A 14,856-nucleotide genomic window follows, 5' to 3' on the forward strand; every position below is an offset into this window, starting at 1 on the left:
TCATTGTACATCTTTTCAATAAAGGTTTTGTGCTCTACCACCCAAGGATCAACCACGTCTATGTGATGTAGGGCGACTAGGTTTGCTCTTTCAAAGTTGGCGAGTCGACCCTTGAAGTCGATATGCATTTCGTGGCGACCCTAGCGGTGACCCCATACAGCGAGCCTGCCAAGGTGCCTGTTGACGGGCAGACCGATGGGGTTCTCGATGCCTAGATAATTCGTGCAGTAGGAGATGCACTCTTCGGTCAGAAAGCCCTTGGCTATGCTTCCATCTGGATGCGCCATATTGCGAACATAATCCTTTGATGACACCATTCATCCTTTCGAACGACATCATGCTGTGCAGGAACATCGGCCCGATTTGGATGATATCCTCCACGATATGGACGAGAAGATGCACCATAACATCGAAGAATGCGGGCGGGAAGTACATCTCAAGCTCGCAAAGTATCACCACGATCACTTCCTATAGCCTTGTGAGTTGCCTCACGCCAACCAACTTCCGAGAGATGACGTCGGAAAAGTTGCATAGGCCAAATAGCGCTTCACGGACATCCGCATCCATGATCCCACGGATTGCAACTGGAAGTATATGCGTCATCAGTACGTGACAGTCGTGAGATTTCATCCCGCTGAACTTCTGCTTCGCCGAGTCTAGGTATCCGCCTATCTTCCCCCCGTAACCGTAAGGAAGTTTTACTCCTACGAGGGATGTGAAAAACTGCTCGATCTCCTCTTGACTTAGAGTGAAGCACGCGGGAGGGCAGTCATATTCGATCTTCTTGTCCTTTTTGCCTTTGCGATGACTTTCCGTGTCATTCGCCTCATCATCATCAGCAGCAGCATCATTAGGGCTTTTTTCGTGAAGCTCCTCCCTAATGCCCATTGATTGCAAGTCTGCCCTTGCTTTCGGCCCATCTTTGGTCCTCTCTGGCATGTTGAGCAGGGTACCAAGCAGACTCTCGCACACGTTCTTCTTGATATGCATGACATCAAGGCTGTGAGGCACACGGAGGATCTTCCAGTACGGCAAGTCCCAGAAAACAGACCTCGTTTTCCATACCTTCAGCAGCGGCTCTGGCGCCTTTCGCTTCTTTCCTAGCGGTGGGCACTCTTTCCAATTTTTCAACAGCTCGTCTATTTCCTCGCCGCTCCTCGTATGCGGGAGTCTTCGGGGTTCGGTTTCACCATCCAACAGATCCTTACGTTTTCTCCATGCGTCACCGTCGCGAAGCCACCTTCGATGTCCCATGAACATGGTTTTCGAAGACCCAGGATCTCTATCTAGCTGGCGATACATTGTGTCCATGCACCTGACGCATGCACAAAATCCGTGGACCACCTGCCCTGCGACATATCCCTAACTGAGATAGTCATGCACCGTCGTGAGCAGTGCGGCTCTCATAGGGAAATATTCTTTTGCTGCAGCGTCCCACGTATTGGCCGGCGTTTTCCACAGCGTGTCTAGCTCCTCTTTCAACAGCCCCAGATACAGATTGATGTTGTTCCCTAGTTGTTTCGGCCCTTCAATTAGCATACTCATGTGAATGTACTTCCTCTTCATGCACATCCAAGGGGGAAGGTTGTACATCCACAAAAAGACAGGCCAGGTGCTATGTGTACATCTCTGGCTGCCAAACGAATTGACTCCATCGGTCCTCGCGCCCAGCACAATGTTCCTTGGATCGTCCCCAAATTCTGGGTGTTCGAAGTTCAACGCTTGCCACTGGCTCGCATCCTTAGGGTGACTCAGCATCTTGTCTTTTTTATTTATCTCCGGATCATTTCCATCATCTTCTCGCGTCTTCTCCTCCGAAATACCGCTGCGTACGAGGAGTGATCGGAAAGTAACACACCACTTTTCGAGGAGCTTTCTTCCTCTTCTTGTATCGAGTGACACCGCACACCGAACATATGGTAGACTCTGCATGCTCATCCCGATAAATGATGCAATCGTTCATGCACACATGGTATTTCACGTGCGGTAAATCAAGAGGACACACGATTTTCTTTGCCTCCTCAAAACTGGTCGGGCACTTGTTCCCCTTGGGAAGACGTTTGTGCCAGAATGACATGTTCTCGTTGAAGCTTGCGTCGGTCATTTTGTGTTCTACCTTCATCTCCAGAGCCATGAGCATTACTTTCAAGCGGGTATCCTCGGGCCTTCATCCTTCATACAGTGGAGTAACCACGTCTATCTCCAGTTGCACCAGCTTGGCTTTCTCTCGGGCGGCAGCTCTTGTGTTACCCGTCTGCTTGAGAAGCAGCTCTTGAATATGAGGGTCCTGCAACCAGCCCATCGATGGTCCATCATCATCGTCTGCTCTGCCATCTTGATCTTCATAATCATGCCCTTCGTCTTGATCTTCCTCATCATCATGTTCGGCATCTTCTACATGATGACTGTGTCCTGCATCTACTTCGTGATCATGTCGTGGAGATTCTTCGTCTTCTCGCCCGCCCTCACCGCGGTTGTCTTGCTGCCCTTCCTTATTTCTTGCCCGAACCCTATGGACGACTTCATAATCATCTTCATCACCTTGCCACTGATAGCCATCCATGAAAGCACGCATGAGCAGGTGGTCCCGCACCCGTCTGGAATCCGGGTCCATAAGGCTCCTCAGCTTGCATCTTCGACACTGACATCTTATCTTCGTCTCGTTCTTTTGAAGCATCTCGGCCTTCGCGGAGCTCAAAAACATATCCACGATGCCTTCGGTCATCGTGCGGACCATGGTCGCCTGCAGGGTAGAGCAAAACGATATTTTAGAACCAAATTTTTGTTGGCATGACTTTGCCTAAAAATAGGACCAAAAAGAATGCATAGTGCCAAATTCTCGCCGAAACGGAAATGAATCAACATTCCGGCAAAATATTGGCAACTATCACATTTCAAACACCGATACCTCCAAACACAAACATATGCAACACCACAAACATACGTAGATCTAGACCATAAAAAGTGTGCACGTTGTTGGATGAAGAAAAAAGTAGATCTAGAACATAAAGAAAGCTTTCCCCTTACTTACCTATAAAAAAGGAAATTTAACCACTTAATTTGGGTGAATCTATGATGCAAATGAGGTGAGGTGGAGGAGGCAGCCGAGACCAAGCTTGGTAGAGGTGGAGAGAATGAAGTGGAGAAAGTGAGTTGGTAGGTGGCTGTTCAAAATATCTAGCTAGTACCAGGTTACCAATGGCGCACCTCCTAAGAATGCGCCATTGGTAACCAGGGTTACTAATGGCGCACCTGGTGTGTGGTGCGCCATGACTAGTTTTGGAAAAAAATGTTAGTAGTGGCGCACCGTGGGTGTGGTGCGCCATTACTAGTTAAAACTAGTAATGGCGCACAGTCACCAGGTGCGCCATTACTAGTTTTGAAAAAAAATTATAAGTAGTGGCGCACCGAGGGTGTGGAGCGCCATTACTAGTTAAAACTAGTAATGGCGCACTGTCCCCTGGTGCGCCATTACTAGTTTTGAAAAAAAATATTAGTTGTGGCGCAGCGTGGGTGTGGTGCGTCATTAGTGATATGGCCATTAATGGCGTACCTATATCTGGTGCGCCACTGCCATATTAGCTATAGCCGTTTTTCTAATGCGTGCAAAGACGCCAACACCCTCAATACTACACAATACCAGCAAATGCATTCGACCAGTCACCTGTGGACACCTATCAGGTCGAGATGAACCCAAGTCACAACAATCGGGACTAAGTAGCCCACACCCCTTTTCTCTCTCGGGTTGTCAGGAGGTTAGCCTAGAGATCATTTCCAACACTTATTTCATTTCAATTTGTGATACATCAAACACCTGCAAAGCGTCTAGATACATATAATTGACGAAACTAAAATTGTCAATTAGTTATTTTATTTTACCCATGGGTTGGTTGTGACCATGGTCCTGCTATTTTATTTTATTTTCTGAAATGGCAGCAAAAGCTTGCCACACCTATTAATTAAGATTAAGAGAACATTTTTTGTTATAATAACCTAAGGCCAGACAAATACATGGAGGAACTACTCTCCTGGGATAATGGAACCCAACTTTTTTGTGCCCGCGGTGGCCCCGAGCTTGATCTCGTCCTTGATGGCATTAACCAAAATAGGTACATCTTGCTCTTGTGTCTGGAAACTCGTGCTTCTCTTTCATTATGAATGGTCCAACTAATGGGCATTGTGAGCGATGCCACCGCCTTCCGGTTGGGAACATTCTTCCCCGAAAGGTTTACCCACTAATCTTTGATGCAAGACTCAAGATGTTAAATGGACGTGTCAAAATTTTGAGGTGTTGCTACTCATTGGTTAGATTCCAAAGGTGTATGGTGAAGCGGCACATGAAGAAAAGATGCATCCCGGAGTCTTGCTCACGTTTGCAATGACATCAAAGGCCAAAGTTTGGCCAACCTCGTTTTGCCAACTGGTCGGCAGTCCAAACCCTATCTTGGAGAGCCAAACAAGCAAGGATTTTAACAAGCAGAGGGGCACATCCATTCCAGACAATGTGGTCCATCGGAGAGTAGATAGTTCCCATGAATTTGCGGAGTACACGGTAGCCACCGAGTAGTGGTAGCTGGCTCTGTAACTGGCTAATGTACCACCATACACATACACATTACTACTCCATAGCAATGCACATTCCGTTTCTCTCTTCTCCTGGATATTATAACTTTTTGGTATTTAGCTCCCAGTCCTCAAAATGTCCTGTGCCATTTCAGAATGAAGAAGATAATCTTTACTCACAACATTGTGGCTTATTCCTTCACCTGTTAATAGAACAAAACCGAAACAAGTCTATGTCAATTAATCCCACTAGTCATCAAACCGTGCGTCCACACGGCCTAGTTAATTCTATTTGCATTCCATATTGAAATAAATATGCGACAACCTGTATTACATTTGAATTCTTGTTGGAGATACCCATTTCAAATATTACTATCAAGGACATATATGATTTTTATGTTCATATATGATTTTTACTAATTAAAAAGAGTAATGATAGAACTATTTTAGGTTCATATATGATTTTTATACACATCTTTTAAGTTCTGTTGAATTAGTTGATTTCACAATTAAATTTATGCCCTGGTAGCGGTGACATGTTTGAACTATTCGGGAGGCAATTCTTCATATGCGAGTGAAATTTCTTTATCAATTATGAGTACGTTTTTGTTTGAACTGAGGCTTGATTTTCTTTTCTGTTACTTCAGTCCGACATGTACATCGTTTTTGTTTTTCTTGTGAACTGTGGTAGAGTCGTTTTACAACATGGGAAATGAGATTGTATATAGCTGGCATCATATAAAAAGGTAGAGTCTATTATAATGCTTGAAAATTTCTTTTAGCTCTAAAAATTGATATATAATGTGTCTGGTTCTAAAATATTCTTATTTGAATCCCCAATGGTCTAGCTTGCCAATCTCTATTACAAAAGACAATGATATTCCTTCAATTGTATTTGTTAACTTAAGTTAATTTAATTTTGATGTGTGACACTTTATGAATATTTGCTATATTTTGATATAATTAGGTGATTTCATCTATAAAGTTAGGGTCGCGCTAATTGCCACACGTGTGGCGGGAAGGGAGACGCACCACACGTCTCTAATGTAAACAGATTGCCACGTCATCGCATGCATGCATGCAGGAATCTTTTTGGATTTTCATTTTGTTAAATGTTTTATCTCTTAAACGAAAAATCCGATTGAAAATCCATTTTCACCATTAAATCCCTCGCGATGAGATTTTCGAAACTAGATCCCATGTTGATATGTTTTGATGAAATTTTTTTTGGATTAAAAGTTGGCATGTCTATTGCATATGAATTGCCATGATGTTTACACTGAAGTTGCCATGATATATTTCAGCTATTTTTTTTACATTTAAAAGTAAATTTTGACATTTATAAAACAGGGAATTAAGAAACTAGACTTGCCATGAACCATAAACTAAAATTGCCATGATACATGCACGTAAAATTGCCATGGTTCATACAAAAAATAATTTTCATGGTCAAAGTACTGGAGTTGGCATCATCAAAATACTAAAATTGCCATGATCTACAAACTAAAATTGCCACATGGCAACTTTAATTTAAGCCCTATGGCAACTGCAGTGTAAACATCGTGGCAACTTCTGGCAAAAAAAAAATCGTTGAAACATATCAACATGGGGTCTGGTTTTGAAGATCTCGTCGAGACGGATTTAATGGTGAAAACGGATTTTTAGTTTGCTTTTTTATTTAGGAGATACAACATTTTTAAGCCGAAAACAAAAAAAAATTATGCTGATGTCATCTATTCATCCGTGGCAAAATGAGTGGTGATGGAGGCGTGTGGACGATGTGCAAACGCCCACACGTGTGGGCGTTAACATTTCCGTAAAGTTAATAACCTTAGCGGTTGTGATATTTGAAAGTATTAGCAAGAGATTCTTGTGTAATTTTGAGTATGTTTCTTTTATTTTTGTTGGGTCTAGTTTTTGTACGTGGAGATGGACATTTACTTCTCGATCGGGCATATGCTTCATTCTAACGTGGGGCGTAAGGACTCTTTATTTGGTACTTTTTTCTATTTGCAAGCGTACGTTCATGGATGTAGGTCCTGTTTTGGTGGGAGTTGATGTCATCTCTTTTCTTAGCTTTGTGCGTGCACATATTTATTTGTACGTATTTTCCTTTTTAATTATTTTTTACTTAGCTCAAAAGGGGGAAGTCACGTGGTTTTTAATGCAAGGCAGGTATTTATTTGTAAGGATAATTTTTCATTTTAAAGCTTTTTTCCTTTTTTCAGAACAGGATGTCACGTGGTTTGTAATGACTGCAAGGCACGCGTTTTTTAGAGCATGGACGTTTTTTTTAGGGAATTGAGAACATGGATGTTGATTATGATTAGTCCTTTTTTGTAGGACTCTTTTTAAATGGGAGAGCTTAATCTTTCATACGTGATGTAGTTTTATCCGTGCGAACAGTGGTGCGAACATGTCTTTTTATTTTTACAAATATAAGGCAACATCTTTCCTTTTTTGCATGTGTATGTTTATTTTTATTTTATGTATGCTCTATAAGTCATAGTCTTCTAACAGATTTTGACCATTAAGTTTTAAATCTAATGGTTAAATTAATTTTTGATGATGTCGAATAATGTGGAGGCTTGAATCGAGCCTCCAGTTAGTAATAATAAATGTAAGAACTAATGGGAAGATAGGTTGGATCATACCTCTTTTTTAGTTTGATTCCAGCGGTTGATGAAACACTAAACGCGGCGTCAATGGCACGAAGAACAGACGACGCAGCAAGGAGGAGGATTAGGAACAGCGGCGGTAGGGACTCTAGATGATGCGCTACGGAGCGGGTGGCGAACTGAAGAAGATGTTCTGCGGCAGCATGCGGATGTGTTTTTTCTCCTTGGTTTTTAAATCAATCAGGAGAGGTGATGAGACATAATTGTGGCTGCCAAGAAAGGAAACGTGCTTCTGGGAGAACCTGATAGCATGATCAGCATCTTTTCTGTGGAGGGACGTTGTTCACCTGATAAGCCAGATTGGATCGCGGTGACTTTTTTTTTATTTTCCTGATCGCAATTATGCACAGACTGGGAGGGAGGAAACGTGCTTGTGGGAGAATATCATACGATGATGTTCATCTTTTTTTTACGGGACACCTCTTCATTCAGCTAGAACAGATTGGAGTCACGGGGGTTTAACTTTTTTTCTTTTCCTGATGCTAATTACGCATAGATTGGGTCTTTTTTTTTTGAACATCAGTACAGACACAAGCGCTCATATACACGCGCATACACTCACCCCTATGAACGCACACACGCACACCCTACCCCTATGAGCACCTTCGAAAGACTGAGCCGGCATATCATCTTGAAATTTATGAAGTCACCATAGGCACCTTCATCATCGACGGGAACGTCTCCTCCCACTGAATACGCATCGCCGGAAATCCTGATATAAATCCAGGAATAAATGCGAGCACCAGGATTTGAACCCTGGTGGGCTGGGGATACCACAGTCCCTCTAACCATCCAACCATAGGTTGGTTCACTACGCATAGATTGGGTCGCTGTGTTTATTCTGGTCGTGTCACATTGTGCTTTTTTTCCCATCAGACCAACGCAAACCATAGGTGTCGTGTCAGGTTGTCCTTATTTTTGCCCACCGGAGCAAGGTAAATCGTAGGGTTGAGATAGATCGTCAGATAGATTTAATGGTTAAAATATTTTTAATGATGTGGATTAACATGGAGGTTTGAATGGTGCCTCCAATTAGTAAATACTAGTCATCAACTCGTGCAACTGCATGGGCTAGGGTTATCACATGACACATAGATCGAAAAGGAAATAATATATTTCTTTACCGAAAGTACACATGACTTTGTTGCGGTGCACTTTTTGAGTAACTACTAAAAACCACTAACATTTCAAATAAACTATCCTGGGAGCCAAAAGCCTAGAGTTTTCTAGTTGTTACTCTTGGACTCTGGCAATTCCAACTATGCTTTTACTAAATTCAAATTTGCAAGGACCACCGCCACTATCAAAATTCCAAATTACTTCAGTTGTACAGTAGAAACTTTAGAATGCAACAGGAAGATGATTCCAACTTTTAAAAATGATATGAATGGTGACTAATTCATTGCACTTACGGGGAGCCATGTAGCCACGAACCCTACAGTGTAGCAACACCATCATTTTTTATTCCCGTGTGTGTAGTCATAATTCAGTCCCAAATTTTAAAAACAATTCTTCATGTATCATGTATGGACCATAATGAGCATAATATATCCGTTTAATGTTTAAACATGATTCCTGATAAAGTGGCAATTTGAAGCATTCCTCCCAGCGGACTGGTAAGATTAAAGGAAACTACATCAGATTTTCACCCGCAAAAAATAAAAATAAAGGAAATGACAGCAGATTTGAACTGCTATTTCAGAATTCATGCGGTTATATGAGTGTGTCTCAACCTATATATCATGTGCCCAACTGATAGAATTTGACATCGATCTTTATCTGCCAAAGTAATGGCTGCAAGAAGGGTAGTGTTGCATGTCATTGGGCACTGAATAATCAAGAGACAGACTGCAACTACGACTTGGTAAATCCATTAGCGACTGAACTACTACATGAAAAACATAGATACATAACTAATTTAGAGATTTGAAGAAAAAAATTGGGTCTGCAGTAGTAGCAATCAATCAAGAGATAACTTTGTGTACCAAGGTCTTTTCGATGGAAACGGTAGCTTTATTCGAATATCAAAAATTTGAGAACTAAAAATCAAGTGCCAGACAATGCGCTTCTTCGTGCTCCCTTTGTAGGTAACATATAATTATAGAATTGTTTTTGGAACATAAACATAATTTTATGAATATTATGTCATAGCTATCTGGTGGATAAATAAATAAATTATCATGGAGTTGTAGAGGTATACTTAAAGCTAAGAAACGGTGTGTCGACTAACATTTGCACTCTCCGGTAAAAAGTCGAAGTGATTATTCATTTAACCCAAAGTTATGTGCATTTTTTATTGTAGTATTGTTTTTAAACCTTCACAATATTCCAATCATGCATATAAATCATTATACTACCAAGATATAAGTTTCTACATCTCTCACATACCATATATAATTTGCTAATGAGAAGTTCAATAAGTAATAGGTTTTCCTCACATCAGAATTGACATTGCAGTACAAATTGTAACAAAATGGTGAAAAGCGCGACATCTGTTATCGCTATAAAATAGCACACGGTCAGCTCAACCTTGGGTACTGTTTACTTCCTATGCAGAAATGAAACCATGTGCTCCATTCTTCATGTAGTCCATGCTTAAGTTCTCATGAAACTTATCATGTTTGCCTCCAATCTACAAACGTCAAACAAACTATGTACCATGATAAACCATGAAGGTGTCAAGTCTAAATTGAAGTGATACATAACTAGTCAGTTTATTTACGAAGAAGTCAATTAGTTACATTCCCAATCCACCTCAACGGAAGAGATGGCACAAATCATGATAATTTCATATAAAAATATAAATCCAGAACCCATGTTTCGAATTAATTAACCATTTCGAATTAATTAACCACATCAGGTATTATCCATCAGTACATCATCCATGACCTCATCCTCTATGCTGCGAATTAAACAAAAGTAAAACTAAGCTTTTCTGATATAAAGCCTCAGAAATAGCAGATGTTTGCTTAATTAGAATTCAGGTTCCAAGCCAATCTAGTGGCCGAATTATTGCTCTGCGCCATGGACGATTCATGTACAACTTCTGGACGCGCAGGTAGGAGGCGACACGACTGGGGATATCTATTTAGTGGGTAGAAAAGGAAGGGGTATGTCGAGTTTACGGGATTCATAGGGAATCATGGTCTTGTTATTAATCATACGACTCAATATAAATTATTTATCTATTGAATTGATGGATCTGTAAACTCTAGGATTAATATGGAGGTTGTGCTATTGTGATTACCTAATCAGTGGTGTTGCTTTGGTCTCCAACAGTGTGCAAGTTGAGCCTGAACATCACTTATATCTGCCATATATATACAAAAGTATACATTTTAGGGGTCTGTTCGGCGTCTCACCAATGACCATATAGCTCTTCTCCATCTAAGTGTGTAAACTTCAAGATTAGCTCCAAACATGATCATACAGTCATGGTGGCAAAATTGTAGTGGTTAGTTACCACATATAGAAATTGTCTGAATTAGTATGATTAAACATGTATGAGAAGAATTAATATGTGGTGGTCGCTATCATACATGTACAGAGGACTATTGTCGTCATCAAACGTGGGAATAAGAAGTAGATCCAATCGCTCAAGGATTAACCACACCGCACAGATAGCCATTAAAAAAGGAAAATGTTAACACCCACACGTGTGGGCGTTGACCATCTCGTCCACACGCATCCATCACCGTCCAGTACTATATGCACGAATCTTGGCATAATCTGACTGATTTTCTGTGCCACGTAGGACAAGGCGTGTGTGTGGTGTGTGACATAGTTCGCCCACACATCCGTTTTACCACACGGAGGGGCCGATGTGTGGGCGTTTAGCAGTTCACCCACACACCAGTTTCTAGTCACGCACCAGGGCTAATGTGTGGGCGTTTGCCATCTCGCCCACACGTCTGTCTCCTCTCCCACACCCAAGCTGCCAGTTGCCATGCGTTTTGCAGTGTACATGGCAACTGCCTTAGTGTTATTGCAAGCAAATGGCAACTCTCTTTTTTTTACCCGAACATGTCTGTTGCCATATGTTTTGCATGATACATGACAAACTGCCCTAGCGTGTACGTAAGCAGATGGCAACTCTTTCTTTTTACATGGCAACTGCCTAGTGTTAGTAGGTGGCAACTCCTAAAGTTTTCAAATCATGGCAACTGCAGTAGACCAGACCACACATGGCAACAGCTGTAGTTGTCCAAAAAATGGCAATCTGGAACTTTGACCTGAGATGGCAACTGCCTAGTGTTAGTAGGTGGCAACTCCTAAAGTTTTGAAATCATGGCAACTGCAGTAGACCAGACCACACATGGCAACAGCTGTAGTTGTCCAAAAAATGACAATCTGGAACTTTGCCCTGAGATGGCAACTGTCTAGTGTTAGTAGGTGGCAACTCCTAAAGTTTTGAAATCATGGCAACTGCAGTAGACCAGACCACACATGGCAACAGCTATAGTTGTCCAAAAAATGGCAATCTGGAACTTTAACTTGAGATGGCAACTGCAGTTGAGCAGACATGGCAACTGTAGTTGTCCGACATGGAAACGGTAGTTTAGCGACATGGAAACTGCACTTAAACAAACATAGACGAGGGTCCGGCCCATGGCAACTGCCCACACGTTCGTTTAAGTGCCATGGGCCGGACCCTCGGCTATGTTCGTTTAAGTGCAGTTGTCATGTCGCTAAACTACCGTTGCCATGTCGGACAACTACAGTTGCCATGTCTGCTCAACTGCAGTTGCCATCTCAGGTCAAAGTTCCAGATTGCCATTTTTTGGACAACTACAGCTGTTGCCATGTGTGGTCTGGTCTACTGCAGTTGCCATGATTTCAAAACTTTAGGAGTTGTCACCTACTAACACTAGGCAGTTGCCATCTCAGGTCAAAGTTCCAGATTGTCATTTTTTGGACAACTATAGCTGTTGCCATGTGTGGTCTGGTCTACTGCAGTTACCATGATTTCAAAACTTTAGGAGTTGCCACCTAATAACACTAGGCAGTTGACATGTAGCACTGGAAAAATGGCATGGCAAAAAAACATGTTCGGGTAAAAGAGAGAGTTTCCATGTGCTCACAAGCACATTAGGGCAGTTGCCATGTAAAAACAAAGAGTTGCCATCTGCTTACGTGCACGCTAGGGCAGTTTGCCATGTACCATGCAGAACATATGGAAACTGACATGTTCGGGTAAAAAAAGAGAGAGTTGCCATCTGCTTGCAATCACACTAAGGCAGTTGCCATGTACACTGCAAAACGCATGGCAACTGGCAACTTGGGTGTGGGAGAGGAGACGGACGTGTGGGCGAGATGGCAAACACTCACACACCAGCCCTTTGCGTGACTGAAAACTGGTGTGTGGGTAAACTGCTAAACGCCCACACACCGGCCCCTCCGTGTGGTAAAACGTATGTGTGGGCGAACTATGTCACACACCACACACACCTTGTCCTACGTGGCACAGAAAATCAGTCAGATTGTGCCAAGATTAGTGCATATAGTACTGGACGATGATGGATACGTGTGGACGAGATGATCAACGCCCACATGTGTGGGCGTTAACATTTTCCTTTTTTTATCATGTGTATAGATGATTCTGTTATAGAAAAGGCGTCCAGGTGGGACAAAGCGCCAGGACTTCATAAATACTTCATCCAATGGCTGTACATAATTAATAGAGATTGGACGGATAATTTTGGTTAGAAAAATATAGAACTCCATCCAAGGTTTTCTTTTAGTTGGGAGAGCAATACGTGTAGGTTGGGCAAGATTTGGTTACGTGTGAGTCGTCCCTGTTTTTATCAGAAAAGTAACGTACATCGTGGGGTCAAGATATATCAGTTAAATAGATCAACGGTTAATATTTTCTTAATGATGTGGATTAACGTGAAGACTCATATGGTGCATCCAATTATTAAATAGTATAAGATAAGATGGAGGGGCTGGTGCATGAAAAAATTGGTTCCTCTTGCGTAATATGCCCAACAACCAATGTTGAGGATATCGCTTATCGTTATCATCTCGGTCAACTAGGGATTAGAGATTAATTGAAAATCGACCCGATTAATCGATTTTATCAGTTGACTACTAATCGGATTTTTTTTTTTTGTAAATCTCAAGTTCCCAACACTAAAATACACTATATTCAATACTAAAACAATATTGGACATAAGTGTTACCTTGATTTCTAGCCTTTGAATCCTCGTATAATGACAAACAAAATCGGACAACGGTACATATTGCGTAACAAGGTCCACAAAACATAAATAAACATAATTTTTGCAAACATAGTGCTATGAACCCAAAATCTCTTGTCAGAGGGATAAATCGATTCAAAATATAAACGGTGAAGATAAGGCATAATATCAGTCACCCCCCTATTAGCGATAAATCGGAAGATTAATCGCTGAATCAGAAGATTTTTTGAACAATGCCAACAACTAGATAAACTGAAAAATGGGCCCCTTCTGCTTTACGTATTAGCCGGATATTTCACTGCCTCTACTAGCATGTGAATTTACTTCCAAAAAATAACATTAGTCCCTCTACCCATCAGGACGAACTTACCTCGGTCTTCCGCTCTCACCACACAAACTCCTAGCCTTTGCCTTCCAGCCTCTATTTGATAACTTTAATCGTTACATAAGAGGATGGTGTGCAAACTTGCTCAGTAAGGGTGCAAATTCGTACTTCTCTTGGACAACGTGCCATCTTACTTCATGGGTTGTTTTATTCTACCACGCAAAATTATAGAAATAATCGACAAATGCCATATATGTTTTTTATAGTCAATGGACGACACGGCCTCAATGCCTCGTTGTGTGGGACAACCTGTGCACACCAAGCAACGCTGGTTGTCTCGGGGTTAAAAATATTGAAACCAAAAATGTGTACTTGATGATGAAGTTTGCTGACAAGTTCATACATTCCAGGAACTTTAGATAGAATGATTGGATTTTTTAATCAATAGCTTTTCCAGTCTCCACTGCCAACGATGCCTAATATTTAGAAAAAATAGTCCACAAACATCTATCCGCCTCAACTAAATATCCAAATGCAATGTGGTAATGATAATTAAGGCAACATTTTCTGGCAAGACAGATGGGTTCTCCCTAAACCGTTCGCCGCTGATTTCCAAGCTCTTTACTCACACCACCTACAATAGTCAACCCTATTTGCAAGGATCAAATTTGCATTGCGAAACCTGATAACCTTGACCATTGCCGATGAGCTTCTATCTATTAATGTGCTTTTGCATGGTTTTGTTCTCACAGATGCTCGTCAACAGGGACGATTTGATGACCTGATAAGAGTAAATTGTCCTGCCACACCAAATGTCTCTGCATGATCTAGGCCCCATTTGGACCTCTTGGGCTCCCAAGAAACTCAAATCTTCTGATGGCTCCGACACCTCAATCGACTGAGTTACTAGATGTGACGTAACCCATGTGCATGGCACATGCTGAAGATTGTCTATACCTATTCGTCCGATGACTGGCCGCAACTCGAATATAGCGACACGTCGCCATCCACCTTTCAGAAAATGGAAACACGAATGCCGCTTGCCCTTAAGGACAAGCACTCACCGCAGTCTTGAAAACATGGGATGGCA

The sequence above is a fragment of the Triticum dicoccoides genome, chromosome 4A (genome assembly GCF_002162155.2).
Source record: "Triticum dicoccoides isolate Atlit2015 ecotype Zavitan chromosome 4A, WEW_v2.0, whole genome shotgun sequence".
Classification (NCBI taxonomy): domain Eukaryota; kingdom Viridiplantae; phylum Streptophyta; class Magnoliopsida; order Poales; family Poaceae; genus Triticum; species Triticum dicoccoides.